The sequence below is a fragment of the Aplysia californica genome, unplaced genomic scaffold (assembly GCF_000002075.1).
Source record: "Aplysia californica isolate F4 #8 unplaced genomic scaffold, AplCal3.0 scaffold00512, whole genome shotgun sequence".
NCBI classification, from domain to species: Eukaryota; Metazoa; Mollusca; class Gastropoda; order Aplysiida; family Aplysiidae; genus Aplysia; species Aplysia californica.
This window is the reverse complement of record NW_004797782.1, coordinates 315,554-323,053: the sequence shown is the minus strand read 5'-3', so window position 1 is coordinate 323,053 and position 7,500 is coordinate 315,554.

Below are 7,500 nucleotides of genomic sequence, written 5' to 3'. Positions count from 1 at the left end.
TAATCAAAAAAGGAAATTCGTCTGACAAATTATAGCAGCGGAAGTTGCTGCTGAAGGGGGTTATATATCAGGGAAACATTCAGTGACACATGCTCAGGCTGCTGTTAGGGGGATGTTCCTTTTGTCTGGATTGCTGTTAAATGGACACCAGTGTTGTTTGTGTCGGCGTTTCCAAGGCTCATGTTTCAAAGAGTCGAACAAAGAAATAACAACAACAAAAACCCCGCCTAACATTAAAGGGAAAGTCTCGAATTGAGACAGCTTTAAAGCTGACCTGTTTTAGTTTTAGGGTGAGTTCCACGGCTCTTGCAACACACATTTATAGGTGGTTGGAGGGCGTCAGAGGTAGACTAGGTCCTATTTCTTTTCTTTCCCTCTGTTGTTTCTGTTGTTACTTGGAACATAAAACAATGTTTAACACTACTAACCTTCTGTCTGCCTGCGCCTACAACAGGAGTTAGCCAAACCTGTTTCTCTCTGTGTTGTGATCCTTTCCTCAGCTTTGGGGCCCCGAAGCGTTGGAATCTCACACGTTACACACAAATAAACTTATTGTTTTTTAACGGGTGGGCTCAACACCTTATAGTTTCTGTCTGAGTCGTTTTTAATCTAAATTATAAAAAACTTTGATGAAAGGCAAAAGAAAAAAGAATTTTTTTTTTCAAGAACTCTCAAGCTTTGGAATTCACCACCAACAATTGTTGTTATTTCTTTGGTAGACTCTCAAAGGCCGGAAAATGCCGATTTGTTTACTTTGACCAAGTCCTGATTTCACCACGAGGTCACTCAACTGCTCCGAGGTTCCACTAGACCTTTAAAGGAACAGCGGGTTTTGTAATCCCACGAGTCCACCGCCTGTCTCTGACCAGTGAACAAAACTCTGCTCTAAAGTGGCTCGTCACTATTTGCTGTCTCTGAAGGATATCGCGAACTCGGGCCTGGGGAAGTCGATGTTGGTTTTAGTAAGAGTTTTACGGCATTTGCAACAGTACTCCAAAGTAGCTTGTTGCTGCATGCAGTCTCTGTCGGACAAAACGAACACAGGCTCTGGTTTTACTTGGAGGCTTGTCGATTTTAGTTATAGTACAAGTTTTGCGGCACTTGCAACAAAAATAATACCAATGATTAGAAGTGTTACAAGGTAGTAACATACACAGACAGGGAGGGGATATATGAGAATGATAGATGTTTGATTAGAAAAAAGGAGAAAACCATACCGAAGCATCGCCAACCACCTATAGACGTTGTTAATCTGGCTTGTGGTGTGAGAGGGACAGACAGTCACAATCAAGTGTGTTCAAAGCTATAAACGGTTGAAGAATTATCTACAGTTACAAACAGGTGTTCAAAGTTATAAACCATTGAAGAATCATCCACAATCGCAAAACAGGTGTGTTCAAAGCTTTCAACAATTGGGGAATTATCTACAGTTACTGACAAGTGTGTTCAAAGCTCTCAACAATTGAAAAATTTACTATAGTTATAAACTGGTGTGTTCAAAGATTTAAACAACGGAGAAATTATCTACAGTAACAAACAGGTGTGTTCAAAATTATACAAAACTGAGGAATCATCCACAGACAGATGTGTTCAAAGCTATGAAACCATTGAGGAGCTATACACAGTTACAAACAGGTGTGTCTAAAGCTATAAACAATTGAGGAATTTTCTACAGTCCCAGTTAAATGTATTCAAAGTTATAAACAATTGAGGACCTACCTACAGTCCCAGACAGTTACGGTCAAAGTTATATATAACTGAAGAATTATCTAGTCATAAACGGGTGTGTTCAAAGTTATAGACAAGAGAGGAATCGTCCAAAAATCAGTCCAAGACAAGAGTGTTCAAAGTTATAAACAAATGAGGAATTATGTACAGTCCAAGACAGGTGTGTTCAAATTTATAAACAATTGGCGATCCTCCACAGACAAATGTGCTCCAAGCTCTGAGTGACTTCGGATTCATCCACTTACAGTTTCAGACAGGTGTGTTCAAAGCTAAAAACAATTAATTGAGGAATCATAAAAACCCAGCCCTAGCGTGTTACAAGCCATAACCGATTGACGAACCACCGAAAACGACAACAAATGTCAAATCCTTCTTTTTTGCATGAATAGGTGGAAACTCTTTTGTGTAACCATGACATTTGTTTGTTTGGTTAGTTGGTTGTTTGAGTAAAAAGAAAAACATCCATACATTAACTTTCGTTAAGTGCAAGGAAAAAGGAAGACACACAAAAAGAAACCACAGAAGGAAAGACTAAAAGTAGGACCTACCAGTGACGCCCTCCAACACCCACTTACAACGGGTGGAGAAGATAGGGAAGCATTCATTTATTTGTACATTTCTTTTTTTTTTCAAACTAAAAGCGGTATTCATTTCTCCTTCAGCTTTCAGTTTTCACTGCCCCCCCCCCCCCCCCCCCCCCCAACAACAACAAAAACAACCCATCATAGCAGCTATGTATGGAGACCTCGTGAACCCGTTCTCGGTCTTAATTTCTGTCAACGTTTTGAATTAATTAAAGAAAGGAAAGTCTGGCTTAACATCTCAGTGGAGAAAGTTTGTGATTTTCTGTTAAAAAAAATTAGTTGTCAGTGTGTGAAAGCGTTCAGACTCATTTAGTTGTATCTTGGGTGGAGTGTGAGTGAACCCTACCATGAGGCCAATAGTGCAACGCGTGGGCATCTCAGCAAAATCCCGTACCCTTTTCCTGCTGTGGTTCCTAACTCGTTGTCCACCAGTTATGAACGTTGTAGGTCTTATGGAGGCTATTGACAAATGTCCGCAACTGGAAAGTGGTTTCATAGATATGTGCAAGTCGCTTTACTCGTGTCGTGGGAGGTGCGGCAGGCCAATCCTAGCCAGGGATGACGTCTCGGAGTCGTGCGCTTGTGATTTTGCTTGTAAAGTTTTTAACGACTGCTGCTTTGATTTCGACAGCGAATGTCCCCAGGAGCAGTCTCGGTTAGAGTTTTCACCGCTCAGTCGTTTTCTCGACGCGGAGACTCAGTGCTCCGGATTGACCGGCAATGCCGTTGTGATCACCAGCTGTCCTGCGATGTATGATCAGGGACGATTGCTGAGATTGTCCACTAGCGATGGACATGAAGTGCCAGAAACATCTACAGATGGACAATCTGTTGTAAACTTAGATGAAATCGTCTCTGACATACTCAAAGGCGTTAAGGAGAAATCAGAAAATAAACCTGATAACAAAACTATACGGTCCAGTACACCCGGCTTGACTACGCCACACCTCACAACGTCTGACGCTCCATCCAACGAGGAGCCTTTTCGCCTTGACCTAGACAAAATCCTCAAAAGTTTGAAAGTCACTGATCCCAAGGAGGGTGTTACGTACAGCAATGAGTCTGTCTATCTCTGCAACAACCCCGCCAATCCCGAGGGAGTTTCTCTGTTAAAGAGATGGAACAGAATGATTGCTCAACCTGTCGTCCCTGATATTGAGACAATGCTATGGATTTGGGAACAATCAAAAAGCTCTAAAATTTATTTTGAGGACATTGTTCCCCCGTCAATAAAGCCGAGATATTGCTGTGTTTCGTTTAAAATATTATGTTTTCTTAGACATAGAGTTGAAGTACATTATGATACCTGTCTACAGATCACAAAAAATAGACGGTTTGATCCGAGTTCTTTGCCGAAAAGTTGTACACTTTCAGAAGGCAATGGGTTCACTGCATCGCACGAGAGTATTGAAGTCATGGACTCGCCAAGTTTTGTAGAACATTTCTGTTCTAGGCCTTCGCAGTTAAACGAATTTAACAGGTTTTTTCCAAATGAATTACAGACGCTGTTCCAATTTAATGAGGAGCGAGGAGTGACGATTAACGTCTTAACACAATACCCTGAAGCTTGGGACCAGTTTGTCTGTTCTGCTGAGGAGGATCAGCAACAGTGTCTGGTGAAGCCAGCCTGCAGCCCAAATTCTGTTTTCGTATACGATCAATGTGTAAGTGCGGTGAGCCTGATTGTGGTCCTCACATCGGGGCCACAGAATGCAAGTGACGAGCCCATGACGTTTGAGATTAGTGGCCGGCTTCGGGAAATTTTGACATCTCATCCAACGCTGCAGTTCGCAAAAATCCAGTACCGAGAGGTGACAAATGACGGGAAGAAAAGAGGCTTCATCTATCTGAACAATTTGCGGTTATTGAAAGGTTTAGACAAGGGTCACTACAGTAACCCGTATAGAGATATTGTACTCGAGGCTGTTCTTTCCTTTGAAAAGATTTCCTCATGGAACGGGTCACTGAGGATCTGCTATGAGGCGTACGATTTTAACTTTGGTTTGGATGATATCATTATTGAAATTCTTAGGAGTTGGAAAGAGACTTATCGAGTCTGCGAATATGTTCCGCTCCCAAAAACGACAGTAGATCAAAAAATGCCCCCGTCCGTCATCCCCACATGGTCAAAGGTTAGCAACACGAGTGATGTAATTGGCAGTTCCATCTACTGTGTTGCCACGATTCTGTTGCTCGTCCTGGTGTCGGTTCAAGCCGTGTGCGGTGACAAAACTTTGCCGCTGACCAACGAAGGAAGGTCGCTAACCTAGAATTACAACGTTCTATCAGCTAAGTACGTAGTTGTGAGAAATTTGACCTTAAGAATTTTGAGTTTCACAACAGGTCATGCTTTTTCGAAAGCAAATCTTTGAATACCTTGATAACGACTACGAATAATCGTACGATTTTGATAGATCGGATCAAATATTTGGTTTCTGACTTCATGGTCTTAAATACCAAAGCGGCCTAAATGTCCAGATGGAACTTTGTGATTCTAAGATGGCGAGATGTCAGCTAGTTTAAAAAAAAATATTTTAAGCCACAGGAAGACAGGGCGCCCTGTGGTAGCTTAGTTAGCTTTGTTGATGTCATGCTGGACTACGGAGTGGATAGCTCTGGTTTGAGTTCCAGTCTGGGCGTTCTTCAATTCGGGGTTTCGGTGGATTTTCAAGGCTCTAAATAATGGGTTCCAAAGCTTGAATGTCCTAGGCTATAGTGAACTGCAAACATGTATTCTTGTGCCTTTGATTGCGGTTTTTCGGAAAAGGTAGACACAGAAATGTCTTCTTAAATCGACACAAAAGGTATTGAGCACAAAAAAGGGAAAAAAATCCCTAACCGCCAGAAAAGTGCCTGTTCTTTTAAATATTTTGACAAGCGTCTGATTTCTGTTCGATGCCTCATACAAACAAACTGCAGACTGTCAAGTCCGCCGATCTTTGCTCACTATAAGAACTTGGCGGCGCTGGTGTACGTCATGGGAGGGTACATGCTCATGGCCTCACACCAGTCTCGCTATTGTAAAGTACATGCACAACGTTTTCCTCCTTGTCCTTCATGAATTGGCAGGTTTCCTCCAGTTTGGCAGTTGTTTTTAAAATCGATTTTGTTTTGGCTCAACACTTTTAAAAAACATGTATTTGTGAATGTTTCTGAAACCATTGATTAAATGTGCTATTATTATTATGTAAATTTCGTTTTCAGTGACTGTCAAGCTACAGATGTCACCAAACTTTGGCTACCGTTTTGCAGCTAATTTTACCCCTGAAACCAGGTGACCCCTTCATCCTTCAATTACAAATATCTCGACTTCTATTCAAGATGTATGGCTATTTTTTTATTCGACTAAAGCAACGCAAATGAACAACTCCAAATGCCTAAACATTGACGAGCGCCTGATTTCATTGCGTACTGATTCAAATCGCCACACCAGAATCAAGAACTTATACATACTCAGTAGTACCTTGATTTGAGAATTTTGACGTTAAAAAAATAAGTTTTACAATATGTCAAGCTTTTTCGTATGAAATTGTTTGAATATCTTGATAACGACTCCTGAGTATCTTACGATTTTGATAGAGCAGATAGAACACCTGGTTTCTTAACTCATTGTCTTTGTGACTCAAAAAGGCCCAAAATGTCAGATAGAACTTTGCAGTTCTGAGGAAGCTAAATGGCGGGCTCCATGGTGAATCAGAATTACGTTTAAGGGCGCAATCTTGGGTACTGTTTTAAAAAAGTCTATATTGTTTTCGTACAAAGTGATGAAGTTACGACGTGTCTAGAGCTCCCATATTTTGATGCTGTAAATAATCTGCACTCTACTAGAGTTTTATTTTAAAAGACTATTTTTCCAGTTTGGTAAAATATTCAAGAGAGCCACCACCTCCCTGTCTCTTCTTTGTCTCTCAACAGCCAATCGCTTTGAAATATTATCTTCAAAACATTTTCCCCACATCATTTACTAAGCTATTGATACCAGATTCAGGCAGAAATGAACGCCGTGTTTTAAACTATAAGTAGGTACAACAAACGATCCGCCGATCGTAGCAAGTAGTGTTCTTCCCGAGGAGAAAATCTGTCGTACTGATCAACTTCACAAACGTAGCTTTTCACTCATGAGTGCTTGATTTTAATGAAATAAAACGAGTTAGAAGAGCTTTTTTTATTCTAATTATGTGTGTTGTTCATGGATAGAACGGATGTGTTGAAATATGTTTAATATAGCTCTAAAATTTGGGAAAATGAAGCACTTGGCGTCCCACCGGCGCTCGACATCGAAACCTAGCCACAGCCATTCTTCTTCCGTCACAAACAGCTCGGTCGCGATAGTGCCTACGGAATAATTGCTGCTCTGTTAGAAAGATAAAAATACTGACCTTTACCCCCATAGTAAACAGGCCAGGAATTTCTTGAAGTAAAATTGGAAGTAAAAAGACAATGTTGTGAGAAGTTTTGATAAAATCTCAGAATTCTGAACATATTTTTAAATGTGCTTTACACGTAAGGTTAGTTCACAACATATTAGTTTTATTTAAGCAAGTGCTGTGAAAGTTTTTGTTATCGCGGTACCGCTATTGGACTTCAAACTGTGGATGCGTGTGTCGGGGGAAACTCGCTTTCTGTAACAATGGCTGAAGAGGCAGCTGTCGAGGCACTCGACACAGTCCGACACACCGACAGGCAAGCGGACGGATTACCATGGGAATACGCATAACAACTAATCAACCAAACAACCGTGTGATTTGTTCAATCTCACTGATACGTATTTCAACGTTTTAAGGCCCCTTTAGACGTACAGTTCGCTGATCGACAAACTGACAGTTTAACCGACGGACGCTCGATCTGTGTCATCCGTAAACTGAAAGTTTGTCGACGAGAGAAGTTCCGTTTAGACGTACAGTTTTTTATCCGTCCTTGGACTGTTGTAGCTAGATCTAGGTAAAAAACGTCAACAATAGCTGAAGCAAGCTACATGGATAATTTGGCAGCATTTTTTGTTCTCAAATCCAAAAACAAATCTAGAAACAGGACCATCTGGGCTAAAGAATGGCTATTAAAAAGAAGTACCTACAAACACAAATATTCTATTTCCACAATACTGGCAACGTTCGATAATGTTCGTTCGATGAACTGTAGAATAGTTTACTTTTTCAGTGTTTCAGGGGGACAGCTAGAAATCTAATAA